Raw genomic sequence first — 27,849 nt, 5'->3', positions numbered from 1 at the left:
TGCAAAAATTATTCTAGAAGTTGCTGGGAAAATATGTACTGTGTGGCAATGCTGACACGGTACATCTACACTGAAGAAAAGAGAAAAGGCCCTGCGGCAGCACGTTTCAGAGCCGAGGACAACTGACTCGGGGCTAAAAATATCAGTATAGACACTCCTGCTTGGGCTGGAGCCCAGGCTCTGAGATCTACACCCCTCTCTGGAATATCTGTATGGCTACTTTTAGCCCTGTGGTACAAACCCTGTTAGGATATAGATATTCAGGTCTGTCTGTAAAGGCCTATACTTTAAGAATTTAGATGTATTCTTATCACGTAGCTAGTTATAGAGGTACAAAACAAGAATTTAAATCTTCTAGGCTCTTCTCTTTCTCTGGAGGTGATAGATCAGATCACATTTCTAACAACCCCAGATTGCCTTATTTCAATGTGACTAGTTTGAAATGTGAGGATGTGACCATACGCTTCCCAGCTTACGGCTGCCTCTGCTCCTTAGCCAAAGATCTTAGCCTAAGAACACAGCCTCAGACTGTCACAGTAAGAGAAGGCCCTTACACATGCAGACAGTGATTTTGATTCTTGTTTTGTACCTCTATAACTAGCTAAGTGATAAGAATACATGTAAATTCTTAAAGTATAGGCCTTTACACCCAGGCCTGAATATCTGTATCCTAACAAACCCTACAAGCCCAAGTCAGTTGACCCGGGCTCTGAGAATCACTGCCGTGACTTTGTTTTTGCAGTGTAGACATACCCACAGCTACTGTGTTAGTATGTTAGTCACCAGAATGGCAATTGTTCAGTGTGGTGCATGAATAACCAAACTCTTAAGCAGGTGCTAAAATGTAGTCCTGAATAAGGATGCTTTCTTCAATCAGGGCCTTACATATGTGCTTAATGTACTTTTAGGTATGAAGGAATAGGGCTTTAGATGGAAGCCTCCAGGTCCTACTGAGATATGCTGTGTAAGGAGTATAGGATACATTTATACTGCTGTATATGATCAGTGGAAAAACTGAGGAGTTCAGTCTCTAGACCTGCGAATCCAGCACCTTTCAGGAATACTTAATTCACTTAAGAGGATGAGAGTGGAGAAAAATCAAAGTGTCCTATAATATAAAAAATAGTAAAATATAAGGAGAGGGAGAGAGAGAGTATTCTTTAGCAGTAGAGAAGATTGTCAGTATGATCTTGTGTTGCTTTCATATGGTTTGTAATGAAGGCAGACACGATGAGAAGTTATGAAACATTTTCTCCATTTGATTATAAGAGTTTAGATAAAGGATATGGTTCAAAAGGAAACAGCTTTGGGGGTTATATATCTAATGCACATATGATTTTAAGACTTTATATATTCTTGAGCATTATACCATTCAGTGTAATCATCATTAGAAGTTGGTGGGGAGAAGAATACTTATTTTTATTTTTAAAATATAACAGGGCTTTAAGATAATGAGAGCACAACTGTGGTCCCACATTAAAATCGTCAGAGTCCTAGGAGTTTACTTCTGCTTCTCATTAAAGTCTGGCATTAATGCTACAATGGCATTTTGCCATCCTTAAATGTAGTTAATCTTACACAGTAAAACCTTAGTCCAACCAATCATTAACCGGAGCAGCCTTTAAGTTAAAACTAATTAGTAACACCGTATCTAATGACCAGGCACATCTAATGAGGTCAGAAAGATGAAAAACTTGACACTAAATTGCATTAAAACAGAGATGGTTTCAATTATAAAAATTTCTATACTATCATAATTTTCTCATGCAATTATATTGGTTTGATCCAGGGATCAAAACAGTGATGTTTAAACAGTTGCATATTGTATTTTTTCCTCATATTTTACATGTTCAAAATAGTTTTTAAGCCTGAATCTTGGCGTTCAATTATTAACTGGCAAATGGAGAGAAGCAATTTTGAAAGGGGTGACAAAGCTGCTAGTCAGAAGAGCAGGGGGTGCATTCGTGCCTTCATTGGAGTTTTTCCACTGAAGCTGATCAGTACCTGACTCTTCTATCACTTTACTGGGACGAGTGCATACACCACTCAGCAAAGGAAGTATAATATGCGCTCACCATCACATCTTGTTTTCTTTATCCTCCCCTCCAAAGAAGTAAACAGAATGCTGTGTGGAGTGTTAATTCAGTAAAATATGTAAACTTTTTCACTGTGAACTCTGAAACTCACTGCTAAAATGACAGACAAAGGACTACTCTTTATCCGCTTGTTTCAGCATTCTATCATAGTTTTCCCCTTACAAATCACATCGCTAGCATGCTCTGTGAATATGATACCCCATGGTAAAGAAGCAGTGAAATATAACAGACTTCAGTGATTCTATATCATTGTACAGAGCTGCAACAAAGACCATTTCAAGTATTTTGATGGGATTCAGCTAGTCTATTAAAAACACAGTGATTTTGACAAAAACGACAGTTTCACTGTTTTCCTTTTGAAAATAGCCCTAGATCCGAAGTAACTCCTGCAGGTTGGAAAGGAGGGGGTTGAGTCAAGGAAAGAGTTGCAGCTCTGGAGTGCCCCCATGTAATGCTGTGTTGGCCCTCCTCACACCACACACTACCTTTTTGACCTAGCGCAATGGACAGACTTTCCCTTGGGAAAGCATCAGTTCTGTGAGCTGTCTGCACACACACAGCCCCAAAGTCCATTTAGAATTTTAGATGGAGAGCTCTTGGTAATTTAAAAGGCATTCTATTGGCTAGCCCGTTTTGTTCCTAGAATGCAATAGACTCTTAGAGACTAGTGGAAAGAGTACTGAATGTGAAGGCTACAGAATTCAAAGCGCGGTGCCAATGCCTCCATGCATACAAAGTTTCATTGAATTCAGACTTATCTTAGGGTGTTTACTCTGTCAGCAAACAAATGCTAAGAAGAAGAGAAGGAACTTCCTTACATTTTGCTACAGACTGTTCTATTGCAGGGTGTTATATGTATGGTAGAGGAAGTAGGTCTTCACACAAGCACAAAATGTGAAATCTCAGCCAACCAGTTAGCTTGCAGGCACCAGGGAGACGTGTAGGAGGAAGGAGGAAAAGGCATTTTCCCCAGCATAGCCAGGGAGAGACCCTGCCACTGCACTGCAGCAGTTTCTTTAGCTGTGTGGGTGACGTAACCTTGGTGCAGAGGGAGGATGTGAAACAGCCGTGAATATACTCTGGCACCTACCCTGACACAACTCCACCCATGTCCTGCTCCCATCCATTATGTGCTGCTGAGCAAGGACCTGGGCTGCTAGAGCCCCCCTGAATCCAAGCCCCTTCCATCAGAGCAGAATAACACTGGCTCCAGGGCCTGGGGTTCCTGGGGCCTGCTGAAGTGAGTGTCAGATTTTACCAAGGGTCCATTACATATACAGATTGCCCAGCACACTACACAGAGAGAAATGGCTAAAGGCTGGATTGTGGCAGGCCCTCCTGAGGCTACATAGGAGAGAGGGCAAGAGGACTCTCTGAACTCAGGAAACCACATGGACCTTTAGTCCCCACCAAAGGGGCTGAGGAGGAGGAGGAGCATGGTTGTCCCAACCCCTCCTCAGCACCACACTTCAGAGTGGCGGGAACAAGCTGCACCTCTCTAAAGGATGGTTCAGCTTCCCTAAATGGTGCTATAGCCTGCATCCTCCTCAGGGTGGGGAGCCTGGTACAATCCCCCTCAACATCCCCTATGTGGTAGTGTGCCCCACACCACTCTCCAATCCAGCTAGTGTCTAAACGCTGCAATGTGACCCTAAGTCTTTCCTCCCAACATGGCTCCAAGGCACCACTATACATCTTAGCTTATGGTGTCACTGCATGAGACTGAAAGTGACAATAGCTCAGATATTAAATCTGATCCACACTGTTTATAAAACCATCTTTCTCAGAAAGAATTCAAGCATGCAAGTAGTTTGGCACAGCAGGCTAGGATCTATGGCCAGCTCTGCTCTTTAAGTGGCTATTCACTATTTCTAGTAATAACACCCCTGCCTGTCATTTGGCATATAGCCATAGCCATTGTTTCTGTTTTCCAAGATAGCTGTCTCCTTATCAAGACTAATCTTCAATAATTATTTTATTACTGTGGTCAAATTCTCCTTGAAAGTCTGTGATGCATTACACCAATGGAATTAGAGTGAACAACAAATTAAACTGAACAAAGCAAAGACAGGATCACCCAGACTGTTCTCTGTGTGTGTGGTGTGTGGACACATATTTATTTTTAAGATCTTTTTCCCTGCATGGTAATTAAACACTTTTCAAAAATGGATTGGTATAGTAACATATAGTATATATAGTAAATTTGTGACTGAACTCCTTGGGGGAGAATGGTATATCTCCTGTTCTGTTTTATCCGCATTCTGCCATATATTTCATGATACAGCAGTCTCAGATGATGACCCAGCACATGTTCGTTTTTAAACATCCAAAAATATTTAAATACATTATTATTATTTATTAATAAATAAATAAATAAATTATTATTATCTATTATTAACAGTGTGATTAATCACATGATTAATCACAATTCATTTTCTTAATCGCATGATTAATCGCTATTAATTTTTAATTGCTTGGCAGCTCTAAATTTTTGCTTTTTGTTCAGTGCCAAATTATACATGAATCAATCCTTCTTTTCTACTAATGTATTTGTTATTTAGAAATACTAGCTAAAGCTGTTTGAGCTAGTAATTTTTAGTGTTCCTTATGAACTGTTCACTAACTGTACAGTATTGGTTATTTATAGTGTGTGGCTGGTCACTCAGGTTGCAGTGTACTGCTTCTGCCCCCTGCCTGGATGACCAACCAATCAGCAGGTCAGTAGCAAATAGTGTATAATGCACTTCCAGCATGTATTTCTGGACAAATCATTCTTGGTGCTAATACTCACAATAATATTGCTGGTGCTAATATTCACGAATAAGCAGCTGCTGAGCCTATACCGGTGAATAATGGCCCCACAAAGCATCAAACCTAATCTGATACTTTTATTCATGAATCAGGATTTTATTGTTGACCATCTGACTGTCTCTAGTCCTGTAGTTACTGCTGCACACTTCCATGCAAGACACATCGTGCTCAGTTCCCTGCTCAGGGGTTTCACCTCCTGAGCCATCGGGCTTTGGAAACGCTGCACGTGCTTCTGAATGGACCTGTCTGCCTAGTTTAGAATACATGCTACTAAACTCAGAATGAAGGGAGCTGCATCCAACCCTTTTCAGAGGAGAGGTGATCTTCCTAATGCATATTTTTAAGGGAGGGGTGTTTGAAACACAGGAGTATCCACAACATTCCAGAAAACAAAGTACAGACAGTGCCGTCACCAGCCATGTCCTCAGAGCCTGAGACAACATTGTTAATGTATAAAATACGCTTATCAAGAAACTGCTCTCATGGAGCTATTACAATCTGATTAATTCCATGGCTATTATGACATGTAGTATCAGTTTAGTATCTGATCCATCCTCTATCTGGGGAATAACTGAATGTTCTGCCCACGCAGAAAGATGGATGGATGATAAGATTTCTCCATCTGGCTTCTCTAGATTGATAAAATACAGTTTTTTTCCACACGAGGGCAGTAAGTATTTGAATTTAAAAACAATACTAAAGCATAAAGCCAATGACTGTAACTACAATTTATTTCTAGTATGCATGATTTGTTTCTCAGATTATTATAATTTGGGGGTGCCCATACATGCCAACTGTTTTTGTTGTTGCTGCAGCTGTTCTTTTTTCTTTTATATAATATATATGGAAAATATTTAAACTGCTCTTGCTGTTTCTTTAAAATTTAGAATTTAAATTTCTATTTCAATATATTGCTCTATCAATAGGGCATAAAAGTGCATCCCTATTCTTCCCACTCCCATCCACATATTTACATATTTAGAGGTTTCACATGTTGGCAGCTATGAGTATTAAGTTAAAACAACAGTGGCTGGGGCATGAGGCAGATCTTTCTAAATATATTCCTCCTGATCTTTCCCTCTCTCTCAGTTCTGCTTTTGAGGGTTCAGTGCTTTTACATTTGTAAACTATTCCTATCATTCTGCCATGTTGCTGCAGTTCTAAATTGGACACTTGGGGCAGTATTTCCTTTGTATGATGAGCAAGAAGTGGTTATCCCATTCAAATCATGTCGTCTGAGTGTCGTATCAACTACAATCAGCTATCAACAACAACGTAAAAGCAATAGGGGAAGGGGAGAAGTTGGAGATTCACAGATTCCACAGCTAGAAGGGACAAACTGTGATCATCTAGTCAGACTTCCTGTATAACACAGGCCATAGAACTTCCCCAAAATAATTCTAGAGCATATCTTTTAGAAAATCATCCACTCTTGATTTTAAAATGTCCAGTAATGGAGAATCAACCATCACTCTTGGTAATTTATTCCAATGGTTAAATACTCTGACTGTGAAAAATTTACACCTTATTTCAGTCTGAATTTGTCTAGCTTCAATCTGCAGCCATTGGATCATGTTATACCTTTCTCTGCTAGACTGAAAAGCCCATTGTTGAATATTTATTCCCTATGTAGGTACTTATAGACTATAATCAAGTCACCCCTTAGCCCTCTCTTTGTTAATCTAAATGGACTGGGCTCCTTTAGTCTCTCACTATAAGGCATGTTTCCTAATTCTTTAATCATTCTCATGGCTCTTTTGAATCCTCTCCAGTTTATCAACTTCCTTCTTTAATTGTGCATACCAGAACTGGACACAATATTCCAGCAGCGGTTGCACCTGTACCAAATACAGAGGTAAAATAGCCTCTGTACTTCTAACTCAAGATTTATGCTGTTTATGCATCCAAAAATCACATTAGCCCTTTTGGCCACAGAATAACTAGAGAGATCAGAAATTGAGAGAAACATGCCAAGAGAACATTTTTGAAGAGGCAGGATTGGCATGGTAGCTCCTAAAACTTGGCACTATCATGCCTAAAAGCTTGGATGCTTGGACATTTACATTTGATTTACAGTTTGCATCCTCTAGACATTATAAACATTCACTTAAAAAAAGGCCAGAGATAATGGAGAAAAGTCAAGCAAGCCAAATAGTCAAATTGACCACAGATAGATATAAAAAGAAAAGCTGATGTGTAAATCTTATTGCTATCCAAAGGCAATTCATTTCCTGGTACTCTCAGCAGGGTTAAGAAGTTGCAGGAATTAGTGGCAACTTTCCATGTCCTGGTGTAGATTTAGGGATATAGCCGGGTGTCAGGAGCTGTAATTCCACAGTGAGTCATTTGAGCGCTGGCCAGCACTCACAATGCTCTGCTGTGTTACGAAACTTACAGCAGCACCCTAGTCTAGGTGCTATCACCACCCGAATGCTCAATACACAAAACCAGGCTGTAGAGAGAATGCAAGATGGTTACCAAAAAGAGGCACAGGAAAGGAACTAGGCAAACTTTTCAATTATTTCATATTCATATTGCAGCAGTGACTGGAGGACCCACCAGTATAAGAGCTCTGCTGTACTGGGTGCTATACAAACACATACAAAGATAAATCCTGGGTGCTAAATTGCATTAACACACTGCCAGTGCAATGCAGTGGTGGCAAGTTCCACCAAAAGGAGTATCACAAACACATGAAGATTGAAAGATAAGAATTCCCACTGACATGAGGGTGACCAATCTCACAAGCACCCTTTTCAAAGGATATTTTGAAGTGGCTGCCAACAGGGCTGTTCAAAAACCTTGGTGAGCAACCAGGATAAATACAGACAAAAGCTGTTAGCTACAGTACCCGCATGGGTGGATGAATCCACAAATGACTGCAACTGAATGAAAAAAATCTCTGAGTGGGAGCTAGGGAAGGTGGAGACTGAGACCAGATGGGTAAGGAGACTGGACCTGGGAATCAGAGTGGGGGAAGCTTGGGATGGATTGGACAAGGTGACCGGAACTGGGAGCCAATGGAGGAGGAGAGGCTGGAACTTGGGAAGGAGACTGAGAACCAGTGATTAAAATGAGTGGAGGGACTGGGAGCCAGTTGGCTGGGAAGGGAGACACTGAAATTGGATGACAATCTGAGAAAAAAGGACTCAGACTGGGGAGACAAGGAAATTGGGACTAGGAACCTATGAGAGGATAGGGAGACAGATTTGAGAAAGAGCTGGGAGACAGAGGGGTTTTTTTTTCCATAGATATTTAGGTCAGAAGGGACCATTATGATCATCTAGTCTGACCTCCTGCACAACGCAGGCCACAGAATTTCACCCACCACTCCTGCGAAAAACCTAAATGGGTGTACTGGGGGAAGGAGGGAGGGGGACGAGAATGAGATTGGATGAGGAGCTCAGAGAAGGACTCTAAGATCCAGTATGTATGTGGCAGAGAGACAGATCAGATGAGGAGCTGGCAGGGGGAATAGGGACTGGCTGGGAAAGGGAACTGGGATGAGAAACCTGAGGAGTGGAGACTGGGTAGGCAAGGAGAATGGAGCTGGCATAGGAACAGATCAGAGGGGATTGGGGGAAATGGACATAACAGTCTGCACCTGCTAGAGAACACTCCCTTCAGAGCCTGGAATGGATCCCAAGATTTCTGAGTCTCACCATTCTGATGCTGACACAAAGTATCTGTAAAACCCTCTGGCAAAGTATGTGTCTGATCCCCCTCCAGTGATGGTTCACACATGATGACAACCGACTACTGCTATCAGGTACTCCATTAGCTGAAGTGGCAGATGTCTGTGTGGTGGATCTAAAGGTTCCAACCCTGCTGATAATCCATGTGAGTGTCAATATGAAACTGTATGATGGATTTTTTTGGTTGGTTTAAATAACTAAAAAATTACACCAAGATCTCCCTCACACCCACAAAAAAGATGGGAGGATTCCAGACCTGGAAGTCTACACAGCAATGAAACAGCCCCACAGCTTGAGCTCTGAGAGCCCTAGTCAGCTGGCACAGGCCAGCTGCGGGGTTTTCTCTACTGTGTAGATATACCCTTAGGGACTCATTGCATGACTTGGCCAAATGACTACATTTTACTTATGAAAAAGTATGATATATAAATATTATATAAATATAAAGTATAATAATGGTATAGTGAACAGGTACACTGACAGACTTAATCATATATCTGTTAATACTCTGAGCTACTATCTCTCATTCTAGCTAAGGTGTTTATATAGCCCAGGTCACAGCTACTCTGATTAAAGGTGATATAGAAGAACAAAGAATTATCAGGTGAAAGAAATATTCCAGCTGTTCCAAATTTCTGCATGCCAGCCCTATGGACTGGGTAAAGGATTCTTTTTACTTTGAGCCACATCCAGTAAAAAATAAAATATTCATTTTTTTATCTAAGGGGAAAAGGGAAGAAGTAAACTGAAGACAGACTTTTGCCATTTCCTGCTCCTCTCAAAGTAGGCGTCCACTTTCCTTTTGGCCCATGAAAACCTATATAGAAAGAACCATCTACATGAAACTGGAAGCAAGACCTATAAAAATCTATCACTGAAACTTCCCTTCTGGCTGACACTGAAAAATCTTCAGGAGGATGTCTGTTTAGGGAATATTGAGTCCTACAGAAATAATATAGTTTACAAGAAGCAAAAACAAAAAACATCAAACAAAAGATATCTCAGTGGATTTTCTCTTGTTGAGTTTACAGCAAGATAAGGAAACCAAAGCTGTACAAAGTTCACTGACAATAAGAGTTTTGGTAGGGAGAGCTTAAGGGAAACTTTATACACAATGTGTTTTGCAGCATGCACAGTAGAGGGCAATGGCGATACTAATTGCAGGCTTGCCTCCCCTTCCAGTTAATAATTTACTTTCACTCTTCCAAACAAGAATATTAATTTTCTTTGCAGAAGCAGCCACTTACTCTGCCTTGAATATAAGCCAACTGACTCATTTTACAAAATAAGATAAAAAATAAGGACCTCACACAAAGAGGATAATGGAAGAAGCAGAAAGAAGGGGGAGAGAGTTTGTCAGCTGTAAAGTGCTACAAAACTTCTCAGAAAAATCACAGTCAAGGTAGGTGTTTAACTGAGAAGCAAGATAATCTGAGAAATGCTGAGCCTGATTCTCCTTTCCCTGATGGTGGTGTAAAATCAGGAGTAACTCCATTGCAGTTAATATAGGTGTCTGTTGCAGGTTCAATCAGAATTAAACTTCCTGTATTATGGATATCATGTGCTAGGTGCTGAGGGCTCAACCTGATCCTGCAAGGTGCTGGTCACACTCAGCTCACTTAGTGAGGGCACTCAGAACAATGTAAGATCAGGCCCTCCATAGGTAGAGCTAGGCAAGACATTTGTAATGTGAAGTTTTTTTTCCTTTTTAAATTTGTCTGTTTTTGAGTTTGGGGTGATCTAATAACACTTCTCAATGTTAGTTTTTGTAACGTATTTGTCACTGTCTGAAAGGGTTATTTTTTAAATTAAAAAAATCCACTTTTGCTTAAAAAAATTCCACACTTGTGAATACTTAAAAGCTGGGAGGAGGAAATGATGCTGCCCCTAAAGCCATATGGTCTAGAGGATTAAGCACTAAGAACCAGGATGTCCAGAATTCTACTAACAAGCCTTAATACTGCCACTTCATACAGCACTTTACAACATTTGTCAAATCAGTATCCACAATTTACAGGTGTTTTCAGAATTCAAGTAACATGCCCGGTGTTACACAGCAAGTCAGAACCAGGTCTGGAATCCAAGTCTCCAGTGATCAGATCTAGGTCTAATCCACTAAAATACAATGCCTCCCAATGCAAGTCATATAGGCCTCTACAAACATTCATTCACATGTTTACATTTATTCATATGAGAAATTCCACTTAAGTCAATTGGGACTACTCTTAAAGTAAAACATTTGCAGGGTTGGGGCCCTAGACAAAATTCTCTAGTTTGGGTGCATAGAGATAGGCGCCTAACAAAATGTTCTGATTTTTAAAAGAACAGTAGGCTCTACCGATCTGAAAATCAGGACACTTTTCTTTAGGTGCTCACAGGTGGATTTATGTGCCCAGTTTAGGTAACTCCAATGCACAACTTTGGCCTTAGCTCCTGTGTCTGTTTCCCCACAAACTGATGATCAAATTGACACCTAAGAAATTACATATGAATGTTGTTATGTAACAAAATGGTTCAGTGCTAAAATGAAAGTTTTACAGGATGTGAGACAGAGCTGTTGAACCATGAGGGGTCTGCTGTTGCATCTACCGTTATGTATCTATTAAGATACTTACAAGCAGCTAAATGAGGGGGCTGATCACAATAGTTCCCCAACACAAAAAGAATAATCACTTTAACAACAATTTGTATTGACCATTCAGTTTCAGAGGGGAGATCATGGAAACCAAGACAACAATTTACAATAGTCAAAAGTCAATTTCCTATCATTAAGCCTCTAAATAATACAAGTATAAAAACAAATTTGAAAGTACTGTAATTAACAATATGTTCATGCACAGATTATAACTATGTCTATATACACATTACCTATGCTTAGAGTTCATGGCTTTATTTGATAATGTACTGAAGTTTGGTTGTGAACTTCCCCAAAACTGGAGTGGACTCTGATCTGATGTTCTGACTTAGAATTCTGCTTAATATTTCAAAACATGTTCTCCACTTCTCTTCCATCTCCCCTTCTCCTTACCTATTTTACTGACATTACTTTTCATTTCTTTATAAATTGCAAAGAAAAACAATTTTTCTATTAAGATACCAATGATTTGTGGCACCTGCAAGATTTAATTCTGGCACTAGAAATTGGATTATGTTCCATTAAGGGCCTCACATACACATTATGTTGGGAAGGTACTATTTTGCAGCCAATTTTTATTTTCCAAAGTACTATTTAGTTGCAAATTTTTAAAATTCCTTTTAAGAGCTTTAATCAAGAACACAATAAACACACTTGCTTTATTCCCACAACTTTACTATTGAAACAGCAGAAATGTTCAGGGATCAATTCAGCCACGCTTACAGTGACTAGCACCTTAATACACAAGTAATGCCATTAAAATTCAGTGTGAGTCAGGGTGGCAGAATCAAGTCCTTGGAAACAAAAACAAAGTATTATCCATCAGGAATGCTGCTGTTGTAACAATGGTACACGTAATATTTACCAATTATCTAATGTTGAAGGCCACTTCTTTAGCTCAGCTAGGAGTTAAATTATTATTAACTTCATCAAGAATATTGGTGCACAGCATCACCCAGTCTTTTTTAAATTGTTCATATAGGTGAGATGGATCGTATCTGAGGATGCACAAATTTATCTTTCAGTAATGTCAGATGAAACACATTAAAGATTTTTTCCTGGTTAAAATGTCACTGATGGATATAATGAACTTCCAGTCAGAATATTAGTCTATCAGCACCCATATATCTGTACAGATTCTCTCCCCTCAAATTTTCCCTGTGCCTAATAAAATTTAAAACACACCTCTTTATACCATCTTTTATCCATTTATTGAGACCCAAGCTCCTCCCATCTAGTTGACCCTGCTCATGAAACTAGCAGCTTTTCAGAGAAAGCTAGTATAGGAGCTCGAGGGCTAAGCTTTTTATCCTAGTAATCTAAATTTAGTTTCCAGGATCTCTCTCCTACCCATCTCTAGGTTATTGGTATCCACATATGCTACAGCCACCAGCTCATCCCCAGAACTTATTAGAAGTTTGTATAGATATTGCGTGGGATTTGCCACCTTCATACATTGTAGGTAGGTCATCAGATACGCACCTATTGACATCTCTAATAATCAAATCCTCTAAGAAATAGAGATGATGATGGGTAGTCTGGGACCCCCAGGACAGAGAGCACCATGAGGAATTCTACACAGCGGTAGAGGTAACAAATCTACTACTCAGCATGGCAGTCGCAGATAATGTCTGTTAGGCCTCAAATGAAGAAAAGCAACAGAGAACTTCAGGGGTCATACCTACACCTGGCTGCTCAGCTCATTCCACAAGGACCTCAAGTGTGCTCAACAGACAGGTTGTAATAAAGAAAAGAGACAATCCGCAGCAAGGCCTATGTACTAAGGAGAGTGGATAGAACACTCTACAATGGCCAAAAAGGCAGCAGCATGGCATGCTTTCTTCCTGGAGCTCCAACAAAGGGCTTGGCTACAAGGTTGGTGGGATTCTAAAGACAAAACAAGTGAGACACCATGGATGATGATACTAATGACACAGCTTCAAGTGATATTTCACAGATTATTGAAGACTTCCAGGATGCCAGAAGCGAAATGGAGAAGAGGAATGTCTGGGTCTTCAATTTGCAAATCCTTTATGTCACCTGAGCAAGGGAAGAGAGCTGACAGAAAGTAGCAAAGGAGAATGGTTAGTTAGGTTGATGTAAAATAGAGAGGTTTGGTTCTGTGTAACATTGGACCACCTTCTTCTACAGGAGATGGGGCTGTACAGTGTAGATGGCATCTATGTCAAAAGCAAGAGATTTTCGAGATGACCAACTAGTTAAACTAGTTAGAAAGACATTAAACTAACAACAAAGGGGGAAGATGTTAAGGGGGCAAACACAGAAATATAACTCACACTCAAGGTGTTATGAATATAATGAATCAAAGAATCATAAAACATGAAGAGAAAAGTTAATTGCCTATTTACCAGTGCTTGGAGCTTGGGTAATAAACAGAAGGAATCAGAAGAGCTCATGTATGAGTAAAAATGACATAGTTGGTTTTATTGAAAACTGGTGAGTGGATTCATACAACTCGAATGTTAAATCACTGGTTACAAAATATGTCTGAAGAACAGAGTTGGCACAATTTGACTGGCTGGCACACTAAATCAAAGATACCATTATCTGTTTTAGTCTCATTGGCAATTCAGAAGCACAAGACCTGAAATATTTAAAGATCAAACTTCTAACTGATCAATCACATGACAGGGTATTGATCCAGGATAATAAGGATGTTACTGACTATGACATCAGATTAGAAAACAGGATGAGCTGCTCCTTAAGCATCTGTCTATAATGTAAAAAAAAAAAAAAATTCCATGGGTTTTCCAGCCTGGAGGACATATGCTGGGGGTCTCCTGCTGCCAGTAGTAAAATGCCTTTGGAGTTTCTACAAAACTAGAAAGTCTTCTAACACCAAAATATTGCACACAATACAGAGTATTTGAATATTTTACAAAAAGAAAAGGAGGACTTATGGCACCTTAGAGACTAACAAATTTATCTGAGCATAAGCTTTTGTGACTACAGCTCACGAAAGCTTATGGTCAAATAAATTTGTTAGTCTCTAAGGTGCCACAAGTCCTCCTTTTCTTTTTGCGGATACAGACTAACACGGCTGCTACTCTAAAACCTGAATATTTTACCTCATTCTGACAATAATGATTAGTGAACACCCAGGTGATAAATTATCTGGGGCCGCTGTCAGCTTGGATTTAAAGAATAAGACGATAACTCAAAAATTAGATGCTATATGGCTTTGTTGTCCAGTGTATTAGCAGAGCTCTCTCTCTCCGACTTACAAGTGAGGTACTTCACTTGGACAAACTTCTTTGAGGGAGCTATGAGCTACTATATGGCTGGCCATATTGGTACTCATGGCATTCCATATTCTGACTAGTGCTGTTATACTTGCTTCTAATCACATCACTAAAATTATAGAAATGTATACTCTCTCTCTCTCTCTCTCCCACTCAGAAGCTGGAATACAACATTTCTGTCCCTACAGCTTTCTCTTTTTCTCTCCAGTGGCAAGTGTTGATTTTTCACTATTTCAAATTAAGCTAAAGATCACACGGACAGTTTAACAACAAACAAACAAAAAACCCCTACTGAAACGTATGCAGCATTTTATCTTGCCCAAACATTTGTTTGTGCACTCGTATAATCAATAATACTAGCACAGCTTTGGGAATAGCTTTGTTGTCTGCTGCAGTACAGCCAGCAAAGAGATCCATCCCAAAGAAATAATAATAATAAAGTATGGATACTGAGCTCTTTTCAAAACGCTCCACAGTGAGACATGGATCATTTAAACAGTCTGACTGTAAGACATACTATATCCCTGTATAACTAGTTTAAATTCAGTTAAGTTAGGAGCATATACTACTTGACTGTGTCCCATTAACTCTGTCTGGGCAAGCTTTACAGGCTCTGTTTTCTTGCCATGAAATACATGTAAACACAAAACACATGAGGGGGCATAAGGGAGGAGGAAGTGGGGGAGGGAGGAACTGTGGGGGACAGACGCTATTCTTGGCACCCTTCTCATGACATCTGGGGACAGTCAATGCTGACATGCGAACTCTGCTTTGCATCTTGGAGGGGGCATAGCGTGTGCCGTGAGCTAATGCCAGCACAGTTGTCCCATGATCCTGCTGACATATGTCCTGATCCAGCAAAGTCCTTAAGCATGTAAGAACATAAGAGCAGCCATACCGGGTCAGACCAAAGGTCCATCTAGCCCAGTAGCCTGTCTCAACAGTGGCCAATGCCAGGTGCCCCAGAGGGAATGAACAGACCAGGTAATCATCAAGTGATCCATCCCCTGTCCCCCATTGCCAACTTTTGGCAAACAGAGTATAGGGACACCATCCCTGCCCATCCTGATTAATAGCCATTGATGGACCTATCCTCCGTGAATTCATCGAGTTCTTTTTTGAGCCCTGTTAATGTCTTGGCATTCACAACATCCTCTGGCAAGGAGTTCCACAGGTTCACTCCACAGGTTCAGTTCCACAGGTTCCACAGGTGTAAAAAAAATCTTCCTTTTGTTTGTTTTAAACCTGCTGCCTATTAATTTCATTTGGTGGCCTTTGGTTCTTGTGTTATGAGAAGGAGTAAATAACACTTCCTTATTTACTTTCTCCGCACCAGTCATGATTTAATAGACCTCTATCATATTCCCCTTTAGTCATCTCTTTTTCAAGCTGAATGGTCACTCACATGCTTAAAACTGTGCAAATGCTTACGTGCTTTACTGGATCATGAAAGCCCCATTATTGCCTCAGATCTTTGTGTGGAGGGGAACCTTCTATGTGTGGAAGAGGGGCTGTTAGTTGCCTCGGTGATGCTATCTCTCCACCCTACACACATACACTGTGGAGAGGTACAGGGGAAGGAGTGACTGGGCAGGGGGGGTGAGTTCCAGTACCACAGAGAATTGTTTAAAAAACTAATTCTCCTAACCCAAAACACATTGCTTCACTAAAATCTGAATATCAGAGAGAGAAGGTGGGTGAGGAAATATCTTTTATTAGGTCAACCTCTGTTGGTGAGAGAGATAAGCTTTTGAGCTACACAGAGCTTTTCTTCATGACCTGAAAAGCTTCTCTCTCTCACCAACAGAAGTTGGTCCAATAAAAGATATTACTTCACCCATCTTTTCTCTCTGATATCCTAGGACCAAACACAGCTACAACAACACTGCATAAAAGCTGAATCAATACATGACTCCATTTCAGTGTGTATTAAAACATCACATAACTTCTGTTTTAAACAACACAGAGGTACATTTTATGGTTAACATATTGGACAGTGACTGATGTTGCACTACAGATTAGGCTAGAACAGGAAAAGGAAAAGAGTTTGTATAGCCAGCAGCTATTTTGCTTTACTTTAAAAAGAAGTAGCATTAAGCCTATTTGTATTTTCATATGCCCTGAGCCTAGAGCTTTGCTGTACTTCTGGCCCTCAGTCCATGAGTGCATCTGGCACTGAGACTATGTCTGTGGAGGCCACTTCAACGTCTGGCCCATTCAACTTTAAAAACATTAATCATCATGTTAAAACATTTGTCATAACTCTAAAACTACTAAACCAATTTTCTTTAAACTTGCTTATGGATTTTTGTATTTAATATTTGAACAATATTTGGTTGAGCTGTTTGCATAGAAAAAACACCCTACAATCTGTTTCTTGTATGGTCAAATCTCAATGATGAAAATAATTATTGTTAGCTAATGTTGAATTCACCAGTTGGCACCTAGGACTTGATTCTGTGCCCACTGAAGTCAATGGTAAAGCTCCTGTTGACTTCAGTGGGACTGGATCAGGGACTTGCTATAGGTAGGATTTAACTACCTCTAAAACTTGTGTCCATTTGTCATAGTCAACATCAAGGTCTGTAACAGGGCAGTCTTTCCTAGTGGGCAGAGCTGGGTGTGGCATCAGGGTCAGAGTTCAGAGGTAATGCCGTAAGTCAAGCCAGAGTCAGAAATCAAATCAAGGGACAAGAGTAGGGGCAGAGTCAGAAGTCACACTAACTATTAAGGCAAACAGAGTCAGAAATCACTCCAAGGGTCAAGCCACAGTCAGCAACTTGGTTCAGGGTGAGAAAGCTAAAACCAGGAACAAGGCATGGTAATGTGAGTGGGACAATATGTGGTCCTGGGAAAAGGGAGCAAGGTGAAGCAGCAGGAATCAGGCAAGGAGGAAGAGACTTGGACTCCATGGTTTAGGCCTAACAACTAGTTGCTAAGACAAGGGGTAGGCCAGGAACAGGAATCTTTATACTTGGTGGTGTCCAGCCACAGTCTGCTGCTAGCCATCTGACCCCACTGAATCTGCTGGTGTAACCTCCAGTGGTGAGGTATTAGCTGCAGTTCCCTCTTCTGCACTTGCGGCACTGACAGTAGGGCTCTTACTTAGTAACCCCATGGGCCTACATTTGAGGCCCACAATAACTGACCATCAAATAGGGCAGACTGTAGAACCAGCTCTGTTTTGTTTTTTGTTTTTTTTTTCTTAAAGGTGTTAAACCCTGTGTACACTAGAGTTATAATCCTGGTTCCATTTAAGTCAAGGGGAGTTTTGCCTAGGATTTCACCCTAGCTGTAGTGGCCCTAAAAATATGTTAGCTAATAGGTTTTAATTGACATGTTTTAGCATATTTTAAAACACCACCTATTTTCCTAATTTACACACGAACAACAAAAGCAACATGAACATCTGTAAAAAGAAAAGGAGTACTTGTGGCACCTTAGAGACTAACCAATTTATTTGAGCATAAGCTTTCGTGAGCTACAGCTCACTTCATCGGATGCATTCAGAGGAAAATACAGTGAGGAGATTTATGCATCCGATGAAGTGAGCTGTAGCTCACGAAAGCTTATACTCAAATAAATTGGTTAGTCTCTAAAGTGCCACAAGTCCTCCTTTTCTTTTTGTGAATACAGACTAACACGGCTGCTAAATGAACATCTGTGTGCAACATTTTTTGCTGCAACATAGGGTAACAGAAACTGAAAAGAAGAAATATCAGACATAACTTTGGCAGATTTTTACAGAACTTGATAACGTGAGCCACATTTGAAAGAAATCAATTGACTAGTTATAAGGTTATAACCATTTAAAGTAAGAAGTCCCATGTATGTGTAGTAAAATTGTGCTGTACTTTCTTTTAATTATTGTAGAGTCTCAATGAATTCTAATCTGTATATAGTAGTAATATTTGAAATAATATCTTAATGAAGGGATCCTATTTTTATAAGTAATTATTAATTAATTTTCATAAAGAAACAAGCAATAAAAAAAATATTAAAAGGTAAACGACTTACAACTAGTATATGTTACCAAATACCACACATTTCACAAGATAGCCAATAAAAACATGCAATTATGCTACTTTACAACTTGTCAAAGCAGCAAGACTAAACAATACAAAATCAGATAATATTACACAGATATAACATGTTAGGGTTGGGGTAACAATAAAAAACATAAGCAAAAAAGGGAAGGAGGGGACCGGGGTCGGGGGGGAGTGGGAAGGAAAAAGCAGAGAGGTCAGGTGGGATGAAAGTCTGGCATTATTTGAGCTATCTCAACATTTTTTATCCAAATATATCAAGAAATTAAATAAAATTTATTTGAATTCATACCATTGCTCTCTACATCAATGAAGCTATTCTTTCTTTCTCTGCAGACTCAGACAGGTCCAGATACCACTGCTCTACTCTGGGTGTATGCCTACTCCAACAGTTTAGGGAGAGCCAGCAAAGGAGTCAGATGCTGCTGTCCCCTGAACTAGTGACTGCGCTGTATCAAACCCTGCCTTTGGAGGAACACCTGAAGGAGCTGCCACCTGGCAAGCATCTGGAGAAGCTGTCCCACGGCAAATACCCCGAAGGGCTGTTGGAGCTGCCAGCTGCCAGGTACCCCAAAGAGCCCAAGGGCCCGTGAGCGACAAAGCCCTATGACCAGGTAGGCGTATGAAGTAGCCCAGGGAAACCAGACATTAGTCCAGTTGCGCTTGCTGAAGCCACGGTCAGTGTGTTTTGGCAGGATCCCCGCTGACCCAGTGGTGGGATTCCCCAACACGGTTAAGACCCTGGGCTGGGAACCAGTGGAATAAGTTGGGCCTGGGTCCCCCTACCCCCTGCTGCCAACCCCACCACTGGAGTGACAGCCTACCCACCTTAAGCTGGACAGCCTGCATTCGTTTGCTGCTTGTCCCAGGGGACCGGGGCCACAGGCTGCCTCTGTTCTGCCCCACCCAGAGGACTTGAGCCTGATTGCTTAGTATTACTTGGCCCGGCCCAGAGGGCTGAGACTGGCTTTGTTTGCTTCTTACCCCAGCCAGAGGGTTGGCAATAGACTCCTTACTGATTTATAGTCCAAATCCCTTGTTGATCTGCCCTCAGCAGTTAGGTGGCATAGCAAGGCGGAGTAGCCTCCCTCTGACGCAGACAGGGAGGAACCACTCCAAGTCACTACAATCCTCAAAAATTAAAGTTTTTGTGGGTTTTGTGGTACATAACCTCAGATATAATTTTCAGCTGAGGTTTGGTTGCTGACGTCAAGCACTGTTTTCACTCTTGGGTTCACCCCCTTCCACTGCTGCCTGCCCGTTGGACATTCCCAAAGCTGATGCATCCGGGTTCTTTTTTCTTTATTACAGCACCAACAAACATAAGAGGACAAGACCCACATTTTGAAAACACTCTGTGGTGTCAAATACCCTCTGAATAGAATCTTTTGCTGCATCAGAAGCATTTTAATTTTCCATAACATGCTCTACATTTGGGGCTCTTTTAACAGCTGTGGTAACTCCCCTTCCCATGCTTTCACAAGGAACTCCAGACCATAGAATCATAGAATATTAGGGTTGGAAGAGACCTCAGGAGGCCATCTAGTCCAATCCCCTGCTCAAAGCAGGACCAACACCAATTAAATCATCCCAGCCAAGACTTTGTCAAGCCAGGCCTTAAAAACCTCTAAGAATGGAGATTCCACCACCTCCCTAGGTAACCCATTCCAGTGCTTCACCACCCTCCTAGTGAAATAGTGTTTCCCAATATCCAACCTAGACTTCCCCCACTGCAACTTGAGACCATTGCTTCTTGTTCTGTCATCTGTCACCACTGAGAACAGCCTAGCTCCATCCTCTTTGGAACCCCCCTTCAGGTAGTTGAAGGCTGCTGTCAAATCCCCCCTCACTCTTCTCTTCTGCAGACTAAATAACCCTAATTCCCTCAGCCTCTCCTCGTAAGTCATGTGCCCCAGCCCCCTAATCATTTTTGTTGCCCTCTGCTGGACTCTCTCCAATTTGTGTACATCCCTTCTATAGTGGGGGGACCAAAACTGGACTCAATACTCCAGGTGTGGCCTCACCAGTGCCGAATAGAGGGGAATAATCACTTCCCTCAATCTGCTGGCAATGCTCCTGCTAATACAGCTCAGTATACCATTGGCCTTCTTGGCAACAAGGGCACACTGCTGACTCATATCCCCAGCTTCTCGTCCACTGTAGTCCCCAGGTCCTTTTCCGCAGAACTGCTGCTTAGCCAGTTGGTCCCCAGCCTGTAGAGGTGCATGGGATTCTTCCTTCCTAAGTGCAGAACTCTGCACTTGTCCTTATTGAACCTCATCAGATTTCTTTTGGCCCAATCGTCCAATTTGTCTAGGTCACTCTAGACCCTATCCCTGCCCTCTATCATATCTACCTCTCCCCCTAGCTTAGTGTCATCTGTGAACTTGCTGAGGGTGCAATCCATCCCATCATCCAGATCATTAATAAAGATGTTGAAGAAAATCGGCCCCAGGACTGACCCCTGGGGCACTCTGCTTGATACCGGCTGCCAACTAGACATCGAGCCGTTGATCACTATCCGTTGAGCCCGACAATCTAGCCAGCTTTCTATCTACCTTATAGTCCATTTATCCAATCCATACTTCTTTAACTTGCTGGCGAGAATACTGTGGGAAACCGTATCAAAAGCTTTGCTAATGTCAAGATATATCACATCCACCACTTTCCCCATATCCACAGAGCCAATTATCTCATCATAGAAGGCAATAAGGTTGGTCAGGCATGACTTGCTCTTGGTGAATCCATGTTGACTGTTCCTGATCACCTTCCTCTCCTCCAAGTGCTTCAAAATGGATTCCTTGAGGACCGGCTCCATGATTTTGCCGGGGACAGAAGTGAGGCTGACCGGTCTGTAGTTCTCCGGGTTCTCTTTTTTCCCTTTTTTAAATAAGGGCACTATATTTGCCTTTTTCCAATCGTACAGGACCTCCCCCGAAATGATCACCACGAATTTTCAAAGATAATGGCCAATGGAGCTCCTTTTCATTAATAACACGTACATAGTGGAAATGGGCCTGGGGAGTTTATTTAGCATTTCCAATGTTCCCAGTAATTCTGGGGCCTCTGACAGTCCTACGGTATTTGGACCAAACTGATCCATTAGCAAGTGTTTTACTTGTAAGCATTGACACTTGCTGAGGGTGACAGGCCAGACTGCTGCTTTTGTGTTAAGGGATCATATTTTAAGGCATAAGCGTGTTTCATAGAGTTATGTCTAAGCTTTCCAGCCTTAACTCTATAACGAATGCTTGATTTTTCAAACTTTATATTTGCACTAATACCTTTGAGTTCCTTGATCTGGCACTATTTGCCTTGTAATCAGCTGAAACCAGGTTGTCCTTATCTGAGGCTCATTGTACCCATATTATCTAAAATCTTTGGGTGTTTTCAAAGTTTGTTGATTAAACAATAAACACCTAATACACTGAAAACCAAATACTTTATGTGTATGTTATTAATATTGTAATATTGTACTACTATTGAAATAGTGGTAAAGACAAAAAATAATCTTTTGTAGATCTATTTTAAAAAGCTAGATCTGAATGAAATTTTAGTGTTTTTTGCACAGAATTGCTGGAAGAAGCCATTTTTCATATATATAGGTGTGACAGGGTGTATTGGCTCTGCATTGGGGAGGCAAGGGGTAAGAAGCCGCTTCCACTGGATGGAGCATTCAAAGGGAGCAGCTCAGCTCAGTGCGGGCTGACTGGGGAGAAAAGCAATTGGATGCAGCAGCCTCCTACTGAGAAGCCACTTGGACTCCAACCGCTCGGGGCTGAGCCTCATACCGAGCCACTGGGAGCCCTTTGACTGTGGGAACCGAGGGTGACAATTTGCTATCACCAGGGGAAGGGAGTCTGGAGACGAACTTGGGAGGAAGCCAGGAGGGATCACAAGACAGAGCTGTGATGCCAACAGAAGTACTGAAACAAGGTCAGGAAGATACCCAGGGAACACGAATAAGAGTAATAGACCCTAAACCACATATATGGACCACTGTTTTGAAAGGTCCTGGGTTGGAGCCCAGTGGAGTAGGGTGACTCCAAGTTTCATTACCCACCTTGCACTATAGCCAATAAGCAGGGTGGCCATTGACTTGCTACTGGGTGACACTATTGTGGACTGCAGCCACTAGGTAAAGGGGCCTTGGACTCTTGCCTTTGGGTGACGCTATCGTAGACTGCAGCCGGTAGGCAGAGTGGCCCCTGGGCTCTCACCCCTGGGTGACACTATTGTGTATCATAGCTGCTAGGCAAAGTGGCCCTGGACTCTTGCCATTAGGCGATACAGTCCAGAATATCACCACTAAGCGGTACTGCCGACCTGGGGCACACAGCCACCCCGCCCCCAACAATAGGCCAATATTAATTCAGAAGTAACTCAATTGATTTTGCCTATGCTTTTGCATGAAATAAACGTATGAGTGTGTTGAAACGCAGTGTGGATAATTTAGCCCAAAAGAAATTTTGTTTGGGTACATTGGGGGCCACTGACAAAAAAAGGTGGTAGAACAGAGTGAAACTCCACTTTATCTACAGCATGCATTAACTACATATTACTCTAATGTACTACCTGTATATGCTGTAACAAATTGTACATTCAAAATGTTATAGATACAAAAACCTGTCTGATATTTGAGCTTACAGAACAAAGGTACAGAAACTAGACTTGTTATTCCCTTTATCCACAAAAACCTAGGTCTAGAATGTGAAGTGTGAAGGGCAAATAGTTTGTATTTCCAGAGAGGAGCTTCTACATTACAATGAACTAAGGCCTCACCTACACAGAAACTTTCACTGATTTTACTAAAGGTATTATTTTAAACTGATACAATTAAACTGGTACAAACCTCAGTGGAGAAAGTTACCAACATGAAGTAAAATAATATAAACCATTTGGAAACTCATTTAAGATGGTTCGCACAGGCATCTGCACCTCAGTTTTTAAACCAATTTTAGTTGTCTGTACTACTTGCATGTTTAGATCAGTCCTTAGAAGCAAGAATGATGTCATAGATATGTGACAAGAGACATAGTAAAAGTGCTTTTGATAGGGTTAGCATGACAGCATGAGGTATATAAACCAACATAACATGGTATCTAATAATAATTCCGTGGTGGACAAGTTTATTTTATTGTTTTCTAATTTCCCAATATAAATCCGTAAGAAATGTGGTACTTTCACCTCTAGCCCTGAACCAAACCTTCAGTCTAAATTAAACAAGTGAAATGCTAAGACTTTTTCTGTATAAACATTTAAAAATATTTCTGAACTTATAACACTGAAAAGATTTCATGGAGATTTAAAAGACCAAGAAAAAAAATTAAATAAACAGGACACGCAGCTAAAAAGGCCACTTGCCATAAAAGGATCTTCCCCACTGGAAGTACAGATATACTTAAAAACCTGATGCAGACACGAAATTCAAAACTAGAAACACAGAGGAGGGTAATTATCAGTTTGTTATATCACTCAATCAAAAACCTAGTAATATCTTTATTCTTATAACAGTGAAACCTTAGGTTTTATACACAGATTCAGCATCTGCTATGCTTTGTATCACTGTTCCTAGGCCTTAAGAACCCAGATTAAAAAATTCCCTGGGGAACCTTCTTTAAACAATTACACACCTTTCCCTTCTCCTCCCCCGGATACAGTCACATTCTAATGAAGACAGCAGCCCCTGGCTTTGGGAGAGTTCTGGTGGACTTCTGTATTTCATGGTGACATCAGCATAAAACTGAAGAACAGTTAGAGTCTACAGCATCTATTAAGGTGAAGCACTGATACCAACCCAGTTTGCATGCCATAGTCCTGATACCAACAGTTAACAGGACACTCCATTCTGTGGGCCAGAGGCAATCTACAAGTAGATTTGCAGGCTCTGCAGTGAGGCCCTGGCACCTACAGAGCTTGAAGCAATGCCAGTTTACACCCGCAGAAAATCTAGCTCTGACACTGCTCTCCACAGTGGAACATCTGAAGGTGGGCCATGCCACTGCAGCTGCCTGATACGTGCTGGGACTAAGACTAATCAAGCCGTACATGTTTATTTTACCATGAACACAGAAAGAAAACTAAATCTAGGAAAACGAGACGATCCCTCACAATGAAAACAAGCGGAGGTTGAATCAAAGCGGCCCAGGCATGTAGGGAAAATCATGCCGGTTTTATATATATACACATATAAAACAAAATCCTGTAGTTCTGGTGGCCAGCCAGAACACTGAATTGCCATATTTGGAGGGATGAAGGTAAACTGCCAGTTGAACTTGCTTAAAAGTCCTAGAGGAAAAAATGTACTACATAATGTTTGAGGTGATGTCACACAGGGCTAAGGAGAATAGATTTATAAGAGTAAGGCAGTGGCACTGACATTTCATGAATTAACACAGTGTCCACTGAGAGAACACTTTATTAATTACACCATCAAAAGTTATTGCTTGCTTGCCTAATTGGGTCTCATGGTTCTCGGCACAATCCCTCCTGTCCTGTATGTGGTTTTTCCACTATGGAATTTATTCATTCTGTAGGATCATCTACAGAAACAACTATACCTGCATTTTCCAATCTCAAAATCTCGTGTCAACTGCTACTGACATTCTCATGGAGAAGGTGCTAAAACTTACTATGGGACCTATAGTGGCTGCCACATTCGTCTTTTGTTCCATGGGAACAAAATGTATTAGATATATCTTTGTATTATTTCATTAGGTCTTAGCAGGTGCTATTTTGATATTGGTAATGTCAGTGGGGAACATGCCAGCTCCAATTTGATCAGTTAAAGATCTGAACCCAGGCACTTGTACATCTAAAAATGTTATGCTATATTTTATATTCTTGTTGCCTTTACATACTGGAGTGCATGTACTTTACACATCCACTGGGTCATATTCATAAGCATACAACTACTGCATACTGGAGTGAGAAGCTTGAGGGCTTTAACTTTTGTGGAGATTACATTCTCTTATGCACCATTATCCATTTCATCTTAACCTGGAGAGATTTCTTCCCAGTGTCTTTGAACACTTCGTCATGGACAATGGAACTGTTGCTACACTTGCCCTTGCATGGATGACTGCTTCTGCCAAAACAACCTCTGTCCTATAGCGTGGCCTCTCACTCACATGGTACACTTTGGGATGCTCATTGTTTGCATAAGGCCAATGGCATTTTGGGATGTATAAGTAGGGGCATAGCGAGCAGATCGAGGGACGTGATCGTTCCCCTCTATTCGACATTGGTGAGGCCTCATCTGGAGTACCGTGTCCAGTTTTGGGCCCCACACTACAAGAAGGATGTGGATAAATTGGAGAGAGTCCAGCGAAGGACAACAAAAATGATTATGGGTCTAGAACACATGACTTATGAGGAGAGGCTGAGGGAGCTGGGATTGTTTAGTCTGCAGAAGAGAAGAATGAGGGGGGATTTGATAGCTGCTTTCAACTACCTGAAAAGGGGTTCCAAAGAGGATGGCTCTAGACTGTTCTCAATGGTAGCAGATGACAGAACGAGGAGTAATGGTCTCAAGTTGCAGTGGGGGAGGTTTAGATTGGATATTAGGAAAAACTTTTTCACTAGGAGGGTGGTGAAACACTGGAATGCATTACCTAGGGAGGTGGTAGAATCTCCTTCCTTAGAGGTTTTCAAGGTCAGGCTTGACAAAGCCCTGGCTGGGATGATTTAACTGGGAATTGGTCCTGCTTCGAGCAGGGGGTTGGACTAGATGACCTTCTGGGGTCCCTTCCAACCCTGATATTCTATGATTCTATGATTTCTCTTTCTTTTACTTTTGAAACATATCTACTCTTCAGCTGAATAGTCATCGGACTTGTGTATTATTCTCATGTTCTCCCTTTGGTTACTGGTTTGTAGTCTTCTTTGTGCATGAAATATTTTCTGTTTTGTGGTTGGCTGTCAGGTTGGTGAGGTTTTGCAACTCCGTATACTGCTTCCTTTTAGACATTGGCCAAAATGTTCAAACTACAGTTACGCCTCTGAATTTATATTTAGGTCCTAGTTTCAAAGGTAGCACGGTTCCTACTGACCACACACTGTTCCAATCAGAAATGGTGCCTTTGCATAAGCTCAAAAGCTGACTGTAGAAACATTAAACATAGCTTGCTCTGTAAGTTTAATTGAGTTCTAAGGGATGAGGCAGGCTTGAAAAAAAATCAGTTGAGTAGGTTTTTTATGACTCTGGTGGAAGCCATGGGTGCTCAGAACCTTTGAAATAAGATATGGACTTAGCAGTCTAAATTAGGTACCCAAATGTAAAAACACTGGCCATAGATTCTAGCTGGGTGTATGCCAGTTTGTGTGTTTGAGCAAAGTCGAATGCTTTATTTAAATCGAGCTCAGCTCTGTGATTATCAGCTACTTACAGACTTGTAATGAATTTGTACTAAACTCTAATCATTTCATCATGTTGGTAAATGCATAATTCTTATCCAGCATCTTTAATTTTATCAAAAGTGGTTTGTGCGTTCACTTGGACCTTCTTATCAAATTAATATTGTGTGACCGCTGGGTCAATTTTTGGGTGACATATTCAACAAATTAATTGTAGTATGCACTTGAGTCTTCTTTCTCTTCTGCTGAAATACTTTACCAAATATTATTAATGCCTCTTTCTTTTCTCTCCAATCTGGATTGGTAGATAACAGCATTTTCCCCTCATCATCTGTGGACTTCAGGAGACCCTTGAAAATGACCTCTATGTCCTGCATGAATTTCTTCCACTCCTCAGGAAGGTTCATATCTTCCCAGTTTTCATTCTGGGCAGCTAGATTCTAACTTACTCCTTACTACTAGCCAATTATTGTCTTAGGCTTTTGCTGCACTCACAGGTCTTTTATTTTACCTTGTGTATGCATACCTTGTAGGCAGTAGCTCTGTACCTAAGTAATGATTCAGTCAGTGAGGCTAAAGCAGTTGACATATTTTACATGTGAAATACACAACTTTAAAAAAAAATTGTACCACAGCTAAAAATAAGCATTCCTCCCAAGGACTAACTGTCTATACAGTCAGTTCAACATAACCTGTAAGACTATTTGTACTTGGTGACTCTCAATATTACACTTCTTCTTTGTTAAAATTGTGGAAATCTCCGTTTCATTAAAATAACTTCCTTCAATTATTTTTTCCCCACTGGTCTGTTATTAAAGGGTTACTAGTTATTCAGATTCACATTTTTCTTTTCACTGAAACATCTGATATTTAAACTAGCATATGCAAACTATTACGAAAAACAAAATAGATTGGGGTTTGCACCTATTAGTATTGGGCATCCTTTCA

The 27,849-nt window shown here is 40.9% G+C and overlaps 1 protein-coding gene and 1 long non-coding RNA gene across 2 annotated transcripts in view; one reads left to right on the top strand and one right to left on the bottom strand.

Annotated features, from left to right (window-relative positions):
- The window catches only part of RSPO2 (R-spondin 2), a 171,727-nt gene that overhangs the window by 2,136 nt on the left and 141,742 nt on the right, over nucleotides 1–27,849 (bottom strand). The window lies entirely within an intron of this gene.
- LOC311516138 lies at nucleotides 9,850–27,520 on the top strand. The gene is made up of 3 exons (XR_014710346.1): nucleotides 9,850–10,004; nucleotides 18,883–19,160; nucleotides 27,209–27,520. It is a non-coding gene; the product is annotated as an uncharacterized lncRNA (long non-coding RNA).

The sequence above is a fragment of the Lepidochelys olivacea genome, assembly GCF_965140295.1.
Source record: "Lepidochelys olivacea isolate rLepOli2 genome assembly, chromosome: 2".
Lineage (NCBI taxonomy): Eukaryota > Metazoa > Chordata > Testudines > Cheloniidae > Lepidochelys > Lepidochelys olivacea.
The sequence above is the reverse complement of the archived record's forward strand: the minus strand, read 5'-3'. Positions and strand labels throughout refer to the sequence as shown.